A 15,453-nucleotide genomic window follows, 5' to 3' on the forward strand; every position below is an offset into this window, starting at 1 on the left:
TAGGTGACTCAATTTTGAGACACTTAGATGTGCCTCTCATCAGGTTTGATAAGGAAAAGGTCATGGTCAGCTGTCTGTCAGGTGCTAGGATCTGCCACATCACACACACTCACTCAAGTCTCTCAAAAATGCACTGTTATGACTCTGTCAGAGTACATGTTGGTGTGAATGACTTGAGATGTACCTCAATGGACTATATGAAGAGAGACATGACTGAGCTCTCATATTGTGTGTCTCAGGCAGGTATGTCTGTAGCCTTAAGCAGCATTTTACCTTTGCCTAGGATGACACCTCAATGCAAACAAAAAATGATTGACTTCAACGATTGGCTTAGTGTTAGGTGTCATTCAAAGGGGATCCAGTGTCTATCAGCCTGGTATGACATGGTCAACAGGCCTCGATGCTTTGCCAGAGATGGTCTTCATCTGTCACCCCTGGGACTTTGGATACTGGCTAAGGCTGTTGTTATCCCTATAGTGCCTTTTTTTAGGCAATGTCAAAATAACAAAATTCCTGATATAAAAATACCCTCTAAAAGCAACCTCAAGTTAATGCTGCTAAATGCTAAGAGTCTAAACCAGAAGCTGCACTCACTGGAAGCAGTCCTCACCATGGAAGATGCTGGCATTTGTGCAGTCATTGAGAACTATTTTAAGTCTGCGCAGAGCACCCCACCAATACCAGCTTACATTTTCTCCCACACGTTCAGACCACAAACTGAAGGTGTGAGAAATAAAGGAGATGGTGTATCAATATTCATTAAAATAAATACACCTCTAGATTAAACAGCCTGATTCCCTTGAATTACTTCAGGTGCAACTGACTGTAGGTAAGACCCCCCTTCAGGTTATTCCCAGCTACACAGCCCCCTCCATGAATCAAGACATCCACTCAGCCTACTTGGATCAGCTTGAGTCAGTCAAGATACAACCAACACCCTGGTTTTAGGAAACTTACTATCCATCAATGGACTGGGCAAATTATACGTGTTCTACCTCACCTGCCCAAAGGTTTCAGGACTTCATTAAATCCAATGCCCTAGACTAACTGATTGACATATCTACAAGGGACTCAAACATCCTGGATCTAGTGCTCACCAACATTGGAGATTGCTGCACCACCCCAAGTGTGTGGCCATCCCTGGTGAGATCTGACCACAAAGCAGTCTCACTAGAAGTAACTATAACACAAGACCCCCCCCTCTCCTTAGCAACAACTAGACCAAAAAACTTCTCCAAGGCAAATTACAATCTCTTACTTGATGGTATAAATAGCTTCATAGTCCTTCCCCCAACTGATGGAACAGGCATCTATGCTGAGTTATACACCACCTGTATAATTGTATTGACTCTGCCATACCTGATAGAACCAAAGTACGTTCTGCAAGGGAAAACAAGCCTGCCTGGTGGACAACTGACATTAATAGGCCATACAACAGGAGAAGGAAACTGCTCTCTAAGAGTAGGAAGGAATGGTATCAAAATTGGAAACATTCCCTCCTCAAATTAAAGCAAATACGACTCCTAGTGAAGTCCTCCAAAGGTAGCTGTGAATCCAGATTAGCTTCCCTAACTAAGGATAACCACAAGGTTTCTTTAGTTACATCTTTAATTTAAAAGTTAAGGCCCAGATTTCCGCTGAACTCTTAGTTAATGGTACTACATATACCGAACCTGTGGATATAGCAAACTTGCTGGCTAAAAGGTTCAGTGTAAATTTTACTCCCCTGTCTACACCAAATATAAGGCAAAGCACCCCTAACACCTGTCCCCTCCTAGTATCTCTGAAGACCAGGTCTTAAATGCCCACCCCAAGGCCAAAAACACAGGGTCTATGAGACCAGACAACACCCTGGGTGTTATTCTGCATGGGCTAAAACAGGAATCTGCATTACCATTGGCTATGTTTTCAATCACAGCCTAAACACTGGCTTTGTCCCAGAGGAATGGAAAACAGCTATCATCATCCCTTTGCACAAAGGGGGTGCATCCACGGATCGTGGGAACTATAGATGCATTAACTTGACTAGCTTTATCTGCATGGCCATAGAACAAATCATCATGGACGTTACTAACAAAGATATAGGAAAGCTCTAAATGCTCAACCCAACCTAGTTTGGCTTTGTCAAGGGGAGATCACTCCTGTTAAACTTGGTGGACTTCATTGAGACAATGACAAAATCCCTAGATGAGGGCAAATCTGTGTATATGACCTACCTAGACTTAGCCAAGGCCTTTGACACAATCGTCCACTCAGGCATCATTGATAACTCACACAGCTGAGTAGCAACCCATACATTGTCAAGTGGGTTGCAAACTGGCTCACTAATTGAACTCATACAGTCAAAATAAAGGACTCTACCTCCTCCTCCAGCAGACCCGTAACCAGTGGTGTTCCACAGGGATTGCTTCTGGGAGCCCTAAGGTTTGAAATCTACTTCTCTGAAGTACAGGCTAAAACTAAAGGACTGTGGCAGGCAGTTTGCTGATGACTGTAAATTAGGAGCTATCATTGAAACTCCTAGTGATGGCAACAGCCTGCAAGAAGGTCTTGCACAGACTAATGACTGGTGCCAAAGTCATGATCTTAAACTTAAAAAATGTGTAATCGTCCCCTTTGGCAAAGGAGATATTCCTGCAAACAACCATATAAATAGCAATACCCTAAGCACACAGTCACTGGTGAGAGATCTGGGCATACAGGTTGACAGCAACCTTAACTTTGATGACAATGTCTCCACAGTGGTAAGATGGGCATCTTATATTGATCATCTCATAAGAAAGGTCATTGCCTCCAGGAAAAAAGTGGTTATAACCCCCCTGTACTCTTCCCTCATTAGGCCAATAATACAGTACAATGCTTCCTTTGGTCTGTTCCTTTCCAAATACCTGCAGCAATTGGAGAGATGACAAATGTTCCTTGCAAAGGAAATTCAGGGTCCTCAAGATCTGTCTTATGTAGACAAACTGAAATGATTGTTACTTTGCTTTGTGTTGTACAGACTGCTCAGAGGTGACATGCACCTTGCATGTATACAGAACAAGCTCTGACCCAGCTTTAATGGAAATGCTTCACATTCACAAGTCAAATGGCACATGGATCACTCACACAAAGGAACATAACCTGGTATGCGATATCAACAGAACTTGCTAGAGACAGATTTGTCTCACAGAGGTTGCCCCACGTTTGGAACATGCTTCCTATTCATGTTAAACAAAGCCCCTTGTTGGACCTATTTAAGGGTAATTTGGATGAATGAATGGGTAACTAGAAATTCTCCACGGGGCTTCCACCTTTGTCCCTCTTGGACAGGGATGATATGTGCTGATTTTAGTGTGTACTTGAACCAGACACCCTTTGGAACATGGGTTGAACTTGGGTACACTTGTAGGGGGCCTGGAGCCATTAGCCTAGTAACTTCCTATGATCCTAAAGGATCCAACTTTCACTGAACTATAATTAGGACGACCGCAAGATGTCACTAAACAGAGATTAATACCAGGTGTCTAAGTCTGCTGATGTCTTCTTTTTCTTCTTCCCACTGCATTCTTCTTTCCTTTTCTTGTTTTCATTATACCACTTTTTCAAAGATAATAAGCATAAAAAATATGAAATATTTTTAAATTAACTAGATTAATTTTAAAACTTCAATTTGTGTTTCTTCTGCATGTTTTAACATTCAAAAAGTTCTCTTCCTGTAAATGAGGATTAAAGTTCAAAATGCATTTCCTGCAGCACATGCAGCTTGAACATGGAATCTTGACTGTTATAAGTTGAAAAACAGCTGAAGAAATGTGACAAAAAACATTCTAAAGCAATTTAACTAACACTAGGCAGGAAAAGGGACTGAGAAGAAGTAGTTACTATGAAACACTATCAATATCTAATTCTTTGAATGAGCCCAAATAAAGAACAAGCACCACACAAGTCTAACCTATTAAAAGAAAATTAAGTAATGTATATTAATGATTTTCATGCATCCAAAACCACTTAACACAGCACCCACTGCAGATAGATTAAGCTTATTACATGCAACTACTTTCACCAGATAAAATAACTAAAAATAAAATACTTGAAATTATGTATAGAAAGTATATATAAATTAAGTGGATTAGTTAAACATGTTAATATACACCCCCACATACAAACTATTCTCTCCTCCTAAACAGAAACTACTCTCTATGTTAGAAAATAATGTTTGAGAGGATTTAAATAAAATAATAAAGATACTTGTGATAGTAATATATATATATATATATATATATATATATATATATATATATATATATATAGAGAGAGAGATACATACACTATCTCAGAAACTCTCAATACACCCCCCCCCACAACATGCACACTACACTATGTTTGAAAATAATGTTAGAAAGAATTAAAGTAAAATAATAAAGGCACTTAAGTAATTGTGATAACATATATGCACTATTTCAGATATTATAGAAAATATATTTTGATAAAGTATATTTTTGGTTGTTTTACCTTGCTTATTTTACCTTGTATTTGATGATGAAATGTAATAGATGACAAAACTGAGGACATATGAGAAAGCTATTTAGGCAAAATAGAAAATGAGAACAAATTAATTTTCTTTATTTTTTTACTATTTTTGTCCTTCAAAGACCAGCCTATTCTTGCTGCTTGTCTTTAAGATGAAAAGAGCCCAATCCATATTTTCTGATTGATCAAAAAGTTTATTTCTTGAGAAAAGTCCACTGCATCTTCTAGAGAATTAAAAGTTTTCCAACCTTCTGTAAAAAGATCCTAATTCTGGATGGAAAAATTAGTTGAGATTTAATGTTTAGCTTCTTTAAGTCTCTTATGAATGGAATACATGCTTTCCTTTTGATCATAACAGATGCAGTATAGTCATTGTCAAACCTGATAGTGTTATTTATTTTTATTGGAGAATTAGCCCAAGCAGTCTTCAGCACCAGGTTCATATACTGACTGGAGATAAATTCTACAATAATAGATCAATGGACTGAAGGATTTTTCTTCAAAGTAGAAGTTGAAGAGATCTATGGGCTCTCTCAATACCAAAAGAGAGACCTTCTTTTGGATTTAGAATTATAGGCATCCAGTTAGTTAAAAACTGCACCATACTGTCTCATCCTTCATTATCTGGCATTTCATATATCCTAGTATTATTTCTTCTCAATCTACTTTTTAAGTCATCTATTATTTGCATAAGCAGAGTATTTAGTTTTAACAGGACTTCTATGCGATTCTCACTCTCGGCCGTTCTGCTGTCCAAGTCATTTAATGCATATTCATTTGCTGAGATCTGGACAGACAGTTGTTTTATGTTGTCTTTTAACATTTCTGTCTGTTTGTTTGAATCTTCTTTTTACATTATCCATTTTTATCTCAAGTTTATTGAATTTAACAGAAATTCCCTGGATACTGCTCATTATAGTCTATAGCTCCTTTTTCACAGATTTGTCTTAAGAGTTCACTTTTAAGTGGAACATTCTGTCACAATAGTCAATAAGACTTCTGACAGGAAAAAAAACAAAGAAAAAACAAAAACTTGATTTTTCTTTCAAATAGCTGTCCATGCTTGTTTAAACAACTCAAAATGTATAAGAAAATAAGTTTTTGTTAAGTTTGTATAATAAAATCGTGTCAGAAAAAAAAAGAAAATAAAGCAGAGCTAAGACTTTGTATTGTTAGCAGTTTTCCATGTGGCCACCAGACAGTGGTGGTCTTCATGGACTTCTAAGGATTTCAGGAAAATATGCAAAACTGTTCCATACGATTTCTTGGTGCTACCAGCCTAAGAGTTCAAAATCAGCAATGTAATTAACCCTCGCCAATTATCTAAAGATGGAGACACATGCAAGTGTACGTCTCCTGAGCATCTGGGGCCAGCATGTGAAATCTTGAGAGGTGCAACTGAGAAAAAATCATCAGCTAAATGATTACACTTCTATAACAAAAAAGAAAAACAGCCACTATGTAAAAATAAACATAAAAATAATAAACAGACCACACTCTTATGGAACAGTTTTGCATATTTGGCTGAATTCCTTAGAAAACCATGAAGACCACCACTGTCTTACTGGAACTGACCACTCACGTCATTTGCAATTATTTAGCTTCCTGGTATTTGTTGAATGAGACTGCAAAAATACACCTGTCAGCTTTTTGTCTTCTGGCTAGGATAACAGTTTGCCCTATTTGACCAAGTTCTGGATCATTTCCAGTCTTAGATTAGGGACTTCCACTTTAAAGTAGTTATTAGGTATTAGATAGACTAAAAAAAAGTAAAATAAGCCTAGAAATATAGTGGCAGAATTGTGTTTCATTTATGTATACATTTTAGAAAAGAAAGTTAAGATAAAGGAAGAACAACCTTTCTGATCAAGCATGAGAGATAACAGTTCCCAAGGAAAGGCTACAAACTTGTTCTTTTTCTGTTCTATTTTGCAAAGGAAGAATCAAAGGGATGATAAACAACAGGACAGCTAGGCACCTGCAAGGCTGCAAAACAAGACAAGGCCTGAGAACCAAGGCTAAGGAAGCATGTAAAGCATTACAAGGTTTTGATATTATTAAAATATACTTCAGATACAGTTAGGGAAGTCAATTAGTTTTACCTGAAATACAGAAAAGATTAAAGATTCAGCTTTTTAGAAAGGAAGCTACAATACAGACACTTGAGCCTGAGTACAGAAGACAGGTTAAATAAAGACTGTTTCATTTTACATTATTCAGGACATCCAGAATATATGTGCAGAAACTTTGCATATATTTAGCAGTACTGTTATTACTAACCAGCATCCCAGCACTTCTACAGACTGTTATTGTTTAATCAGCACTATTAATGAAGATAGTGTTCAAATATTGTGAATATCTAATAAAGCCTTATTAAATGAATTACAGTGTTTGGAGAATTCATTCTGAAATGTACACAAGACTTGGCCCATGAAGAAAAGATGGGCACCTGTTCAGCACGGGCTTGGGTAATAAACACAAAGACTTTCATTCCAGTCTCATTTCAGTTGTTTCCAGTTATTTCCAGTATAGTATAATCTCATCAAGTCTTTCAATAGTGAGCCAGTATAAATGGAGTAAAAACTGTTAAAGTCAGTCCCAAAACCCCATAGCAACCTTGCATCAGCAGTCAGACTACGTGTGTTCTACAGAAAAATCTACAAAATAGCAGTGTTTCATTCAACTACATGTGTTCTACAAAGCAAACCATAAAACAGTTGTGTTTTTATTCCAGGCAACCTTATCAGCATGACATGTACCTGTGTTCATTCAAAACACTTCAGAACTTCAACAGAGACAGCTGTAGTAAGTAATCCTTTCAAGTACAGTTTTTAGTGCAGCAGCCAGCTTAACTTCAAGGTTTCATTAACAGTTTACAGTGACACTTTTTCCAGTCTATCAATAACTACAGAAAATGTTTCATAACAGACTTTTCAGCAGCACACCAATGTTTTTCCATACCTTAAACAGTAAACTCTATACAGAATAAGCCAGAAATGATGGTACTACTGTTTCTCATTACAGATCAGACCTTTCAGTAAGACAACACTAATATTCCAGATGTAAACTTCATGAAGAAAACAGACACAGCAGACAACCTCTACATACAGTAATTGCAGCTGTTAAACAAATTGCACAGCACCAGTGTTTACTTCAGAAAAAGCCTAAAAGAACTTTAACAGACCGGCACTAAATCAACAATCTTCAGTTGTGTTCCATCAGAACATAAAAGACTTCCCCAGTTAAGAACTACGTACAAACTTTTAAGTTTCCAGTGTGACATCACAAAGCCAAGAAGCAAAAAAAGATTTAAAAAGCTGCAAATGACAGGACACATTTTTCCAGGATCATAAAGTTATGTAAGACTTTATATGCACTTTATAGTTAACAGCTCAAAAAGGTTTAAGTCATTTGAAAACCTGTTGTATAAACATGTCAAGTAATACTTCTACAGTTAAAACATCAGTAAATGTTTGGCTTAAAGTTAAAAACTGGGTGAAGTGGTCTAAAAACTGTATTCCAGAATTGTTCTTTTAAAGGTTATTAGTTCAGATATGTTAAATATTTCTAAATGCAAAAGGGTTAAATCACAGAAGCAGGCTACAGCAAAGCATTCGCATAATGAGTCAACTTTTATCAGTACAGTTTCAGACTTAAACAACACAAATTCTTGTGTAAATGTTTCAGCACATACAATTCAACATGCAGAGTTAAGTTGTGCAGTTTCATAATAAATGTTCAGAATGTAATACATTCTTCTTTACATGTAATTCCAGGTACAGTTACATACCAATGTAATAATTACAGACAAAAACATGAGTTCAGAAACCAGTGCAAATATTGCACTGAGGGGATATATATAGAGAGTTCATTGCAAACTACTGTTTCAGAGCAGTTTTAAAAAAATAACACATTCCATAGTCAGAGTCAGTATTGTTAGTTCTATAACAAATAATTGTCAGCTCATCTATAAAGGGTGTGGCAGTCTAGTACTAAACCAGATAATTTATCTGTCATTGTTTATGGTTAAAAGAAATGACAATATGTCATTGTTTGCAGAACATTTATGGAATAATGTACTGATTAATACAGACAAATCAACTTCAGTTACTTGTAGATCTTACTTAGAGGACACAAATGCAATTTTGTCAGGATTTGAAGAGTCAAAGATTACATCTGCTTACAGTTCAAAGTTTAACAGCTTTGTACTATGTATGAATGTCAGAGTTATATGCTATTTTATCCTTCAGTAACAAGATTTTTGTAAATGTACAGAATTTAATAAATTGGTTACAACAGAAACATGCAGATTTATGGTTTAAAGATAAAATAAATTCCAGTTCAGCTGACACAGCTAAAGTGCTCAGAAATACATACTGAGTGTGGCCAGTTAGAAAAAAGGGTAACCGTATACATCTATGTTTTGGAAGGTATATCAGAAATGACAGTCAAGTTAATTCACAAAATAAAGGGGTTACCATTACAGATTTGGCAAATTAATGTTTGTGTTATTTTGTTTAGCAGTCATTACAAGTTTTGTATTAAAGTGTTGCAATGCATAAACAATAGCTTAATATAGAGAGAGACAAAAACATTCACAAATATTAAATAGTGTTTTGTTAGTTTACAGAATGTAAAAGTCAATGCTACATTGTAAAAGTGAGAGTACAGTCAAGAGTTCAAATCCTATGCATAAATAATATTTTGTTAGTTTACAGAATGTAAAAGTCAATGCTACATTGTAAAAGTGACAGTACAGTCAAGAGTTCAAATCCTATGCATAAAAACAGTACATCATAAATATTGTGTGTCAATAAAGCCACAGGTTCAACTCTTATGTAAGGAAAAATAGACAAATAAACTTCCGTAATCAGATCAGTTTAATTCTGGTAATAAATGCATTTATGTAATGAGTTTAAGATTGTATATATTTCATACAGAAATTGCAGTTTACCAAGCACACCAGATCTGATTACAGCCAGCTTAGCAAACTAAATTAAGGACAGTACTATATGCCATAAGACAGTATGGCAAAAACTGATTTAATGCATTTACAGTTTTTACTATTTATCCAAGAAAATTGTAGACAGTAATGATAAATTTTTGCAGCATTCAGTAGTACTGAAAAGTTAAACGATGTCAGCTAAAGGAACAGTTATGGTGAGACAGTGGGTGGAGTTTCACTCACAGAACAGTATGTTAAAATCTGAGGGTCACGAGAGTAAATGTAAAAAGTTGAACAGCTAAGATTAATTTTATACAGGTGCAGAAACGTATATTGTTAAATTACTACTTTAGTTTCATTTGAGGTTATGACAAGAAAAACAATATCAATGATATTTCAGTTTGATTTAATAATACAGTTACAGCCTTTCCATGTCACTGCTGTACATTTCACACTTGGAAGAGTTTATTAGCAGCAAATGTTTGTTTCATGCAGAAGAATGTAAATAAAGTTAGGGCAACAAACAATGCTATCAGTTTATAATTGCTAAAGATGCAAATGTTATTTTAAGGACCTGATGTCAAATACAATCAAGAACTTTAGCCATCCAGCCTTCCACAAGAAATCAAAAGAAGAGGTTTAAAAGGCCTAACTGTAAAAAAGGACACTTCAACATTAAAGCAGGTCTTCCTTTATCTCATCAGAGACTGGGACAATGCAGAGTAGAATTTGGAAAGAGCTGTGGTGTAGAAGTTGACTGCATGTGTTTTAGTTTTTTCTTCAATGTTTAGAGTTAAAATGTGTGTTTTAAAGCAAGTATGTATATTTTCAGTTATATAACAGTACTAGTTTTAGTTTATGTTTTTATCTATGTTCAGGTAATATTGACAAAAATAAATGAATAGTTTAGTCTCCAGAATATAACAATAACAGATTTCAGTTTATCTGTGATCAGATTACACTGTCAAAATGTTTTCATGTTTTCAGACAATTGTACAACAGTACTAGTTTTCAGTTTATCATTTGGTTTTCACAATATAACCTGTACCAGTTTTCAGTTGTGTTTTTATCTGTATTAAGTTAACACTGCAAAAGATATTCTTTTAGTATTAGTTAGTTTCCAGAATATACACAGCTATTTTAAATATTCGGTATAAATATGTATCACGCTAATGTCAATTTCAGTCAAAATTCAGAATATGACATTCGCACTCAATTATGCATGTTCAGTAGAGTACATTTCAGTCAAATTTCAGAATATAAAAATAATATTCAGTTACTTCACATTAGTCATTATTTTTAAGGGTAAAGTAACAGAATTACATTATTCAGTCATTAGTTAAGGGTAAAGTGACACAATTATTTGTAACAGCCTTATTACTTCACTACATCATCCTTTACATTATTCAAGTGACAGAATTATTTATTACAGATTTATTAAGATAAGTTATCTAAAGAATAGGTAATATTAGTTATTCAATATACTCAAGGTATAACAGGGCAGGCTTAATTTATTAAGTAATTTACAGATTACAGTGCACATTACATAATTAGTGTACATTAATCAGAAATATAAAAAGACACTAACAGAAAATGCAAAAGTACAGACCTAAAATACAGAAAGTATGCATTTTAGTGAACTATTATAGCTCAAAAATATTCATAAACTATTTTAGACACAAATTTAGGAGGCAGACATCTGTTACAACACATGAACTACAATAGCTCCCTCCTTTCCCTAACCTGCTATCCCCCTCAGGGGACTTTGCTGCAACAAACTGACTGCCCACTAGGTGGCGTTCCACTACCATCTTGCTATCTCTATTACTTTAACCACTCTTTATCATATCCCCCCTACACAGTTCTTAGACATCTCTTTTACTGCTTACTCTCTCACTATTGTCCCAGGATTACCTATCCACATATCACTCTACTATCACCCCATCTCTATCCTTCGCAAACCTCTTACCTTCTTCTACTGTCTTTCATCTATATATCTACCTTCAGCTCTATTTCTCTGTAAGTCTCTTACCTTCCTATAAATCACTGCAAACTTACCTTCAGGCTTTCACACTCTACTGATTGTTTTTCTCACATTCTCCTTCCTTTGGCTCAACCTGCTCCATTCGCCCTGCAGGCTCACTCCGCTCCCCTACCCTGCCCCCAAATTCCACCTGCCCCCAGCACCTCTGCATTTATTCTTCTCATACTCCTCCCACCCATATCAATTAATTAATCATAGTCCTCTCCTTATTACCCTTCCCACTCTTACTCCTCCCACTCCACTATCCTATACCCCTCTCTTCTCTTAGTCTCCTCCTCTCCTCCTGTAAATTAATATAACCTCATCTACTTCTATACCTCTCCTCCTCAATAAGCCAGTTCACTTTCCACTATAATATTCCCTTCAATACCCCCCATACTAAACATGCCCTCCCCAATCCACTATACTGTCTGGGTCCCTTGCTCCCTTCTTGTACTACTAATTCCTCTTTATTATGCTACTTCTTACTCTTCCAAAGCACCCACATGCCTACCTTCTACTCAAACTATCCCTTACACTCACCTGCAACCACTTTTATGCACTCACTTCCACTCCAACCCCACAATTTTCTCAAACATTTTTAAACAAATTAATTGGCAAATCCTAAATACTCTTCCCCTTGACAAAGCCGCAGAATATTTCAACTCTCTCTTCCTAAATTCTCTTAACTCCCTAGCCCCTCTAAGAAACAAATGAGTCAAAGCTAATTCTGCTCCTTAGCTGTTCAAACTAACAAAACAAATCATGCGCCACACGGACAAATCCTGGAAGCTTTACCAGAAAAATAAAATGCCTACAACCTTGCTCCAATACACCCAACTTTGCAACCATGTAAAAAAAACTAATCACCATGGACAAAAAAACTACTACAATAAGCTTCAGTCCAACAATAATAAGAACCCAAAACAGTTCTGGAAATCAGTTAATTCCCTTCTCCATCCAGGGACCAGGAATAATCCCTGCACTAACCCAAGTATAACTGACACTGAAATGAGCTCTCATTTAAACTCATTCTTTACAGAATCCATAGCTAACCTAACCAAAACTTTCCCAAACAATCCATACAATTCTCTTTCTTCAACACCCAACAACCCTAATAACTGTCCCCTTAATTTCCAGCTCAAACCAGTTTCAACCATTATTATAAAAAGGCTGATATCCAAATTAAAGCCATGCTCTAATGCCCCTGATAACATACCCTCCTCCTTCCCCAAATGTGCTGCTGATGGTATTGCTCTCCCAGTCAGTATCCTAATTAATAGATCCTTAAAAGAGTCATACGTACCCAAACTCTGGCATTCTGACTACATTCTTCCTCTTCACAAAGGAGGCAAAAACACCAATATTTCCAATTTCTGCCCCATTGCCCTACTCTCTCCAATATCGAAAATTCTAGAAAAATGTGTCCACCACCAACTTATGCCTTTCTTAACCCAGAATCAACTTCTAACACCCACCCAACACTGCTTCCGCCCCGGGCACAGCATCATAACTGCCTTACTATCCTTCCTAGAAACAGTCAATCGAGCCCGAGATTCTGGACTACTAGTATCCACAGCACTGCTAGATCTCTCTAAAGCATTTGATACCATTTCCCATAAACACCTTCTCTTTCATCTCGCCAACCTTAATCTCTCCCCTAATACTCTAACCTAGTTCTCTTGTTAACGATCAGACAGATCTCAAGCTGTCAGATGGAAGAACTCTACCTCCTCCTTCTTGCCAACAACCACCGGCGTTCCCCAGGGGTCCATCCTCGGACCCATGCTTTTCAACATCTTCATTAATAACCTTCACACTGTCATCCCTGACACAACAGTTATCCAATATGCTGATGACTCAACTTTAGTCTGTGCCACCTCTAACCTTCCTGAACTACTGACTAAAATCCAAATAGCATTTTCTACTACTGAGAACTGGATGCACCAAAACCATCTCTCTCTCAACTCAAATAAATCTAGAATACTACTTTTCCCTCTCACTAGGGCTTTCTCTTATGACAAAAATGCTTTCAAAGTCCTAAGCCAAACCAACACTGCTATAGAAGTGGTCCCTTCTGCAAAACGTCTTGGCATTACCATATATGAACACCTTAAATTTGATATCCACATACAACAAAACATAAAGAAAACCCACCAAAAGTTAGGTATGCTTTATAGGAATAACCTCTTTCTCTCCAACTCCTCTAGGCATACCTTGGCAACTACCTACCTTCTACCTTCTTTACTATATGGAGCCCCTCTTCTAACTAATCTGTCTTCTTCCAATACCTCAAAACTTGAAATTTGCTATAATACGATCTCTAAATTTGCAACTAAATCCAAAACCTCTGCTCACCACTGCCTTAACCTACAATCACTCAACTGGCTAGAACTCTCTAACCACCTAGACTATCTTCAACTAACCACCGCTCACAAATTAATATTCTACCCAGACAAATGCCCAGCCTTAACAAACATCCTTCCCCCATACATCCCAAACAGATCTCTGAGATCTGAACACCAAAATTTAATCTCTATCCACAAACCCAAACGTCCTGCTGGCCAGCTTCTACTCTCTTTCTCTCTAGGTAAGAAATGGAACTCTCTCCCTCCTTCACTTAGGACTATACCAAACTCAGAAACCTTCAAGACCCAACTTTTCTCATACCTGTCATCCAAACGGAAATGTTCCTGCTTACATCCTACCTAAATTCAAGCAAATTTCCCCAATGAGCTCTCCATATTCCTTGCTCCACTCTACCCTCAAACTATTATTTCTAGTCTCCTAAAATAGACTTAAGCTGACAGTCACTGATTAACCAATTTCTCTCACTTGACTCCAAGTATGTAAATATTGTAAATATCACAGTATTTCTATTGTCTGCACAGCAAGGTTTTTACCTTATTTAACTAAAATGTCTGCATGCTAACTGCCCCCCCCCTTCTAATGTAAAAACACAAGAAACCTCAGATCTTTGTATTACAGACAGTTGATCATGCTGCGCTGAATGGAAATACCTGTAAACTGTGTTCTATATTATCTGTTAACTGTGTTTTATAATGTACATTTTATGCATTTTGCATTTCCTGACTGTATGAATTTTATACATGTATTTTACTTTTAACATTATGTAACCATTATTGCATTGTATTGCTTATGGAGCTTTTCTCCCCGGGCCTCCACTGAAACTGAGACCTTCTGGCCCAATGGACTTCCCCGGTAATCAAACTGAAAATACATAAATAAATAAATAAAATTGAAAAAGGTAAGTAGCATTATTAGCAAATATAAATAAAAATGTATAGACACAAGTTAATGGTAATTATGCTTCAAGACCAATTATAAAGTCATCTATTTAGTGCTGATTTCAGTTAGTCTTCAGAAAATAGCCAACATGCTTGATAGGCTATACAATAAAAAATAAAATGGATTAAACAGTTCAATGTTTAAAGATTTAAATCTATAAACAACAGGGAAAGGTTTTATTTGCTATAAAAGAGAGGCATCATGGTGCACTAAGGCACCAGTTATTAAGGTAAAAAAACATAGACAATAGACAGTGTAATTTTATCATTACAGCATACAGAGATAGGAACGAAATAGGCAGGGTTAACAGTTCATATTCTGTCTAACTTAAATAAAGATTCACAATGACAAGTTAAAATTGTGTATGTCATTTTCTAATCAGCTTTAAAAGTCACAAAATTAAAAAACACTCATTTTTCAGAATAATGTATGGATTTAAAATATATTACTCATACAGCAGAACTTAGACTTAAAGACTATGAATGTAAGTAATATAAAAATTAAACCATAATGTTAATAGACTTCAATCTTAGTGGTCAAAATTAAAATTGCAAGCTTATGTACCAAATAAAGAAAATGTATTTTCAGATTATGAGTTGGGTAGCATAACGCTGTATACAGTAGTTAGCAATACAGATGTAAGATAACTACAGAAGAAGGTCAC

Source organism: Protopterus annectens, chromosome 14.part0 (genome assembly GCF_019279795.1).
Source record: "Protopterus annectens isolate FY-2018-M chromosome 14.part0, PAN1.0, whole genome shotgun sequence".
Lineage (NCBI taxonomy): Eukaryota > Metazoa > Chordata > Ceratodontiformes > Protopteridae > Protopterus > Protopterus annectens.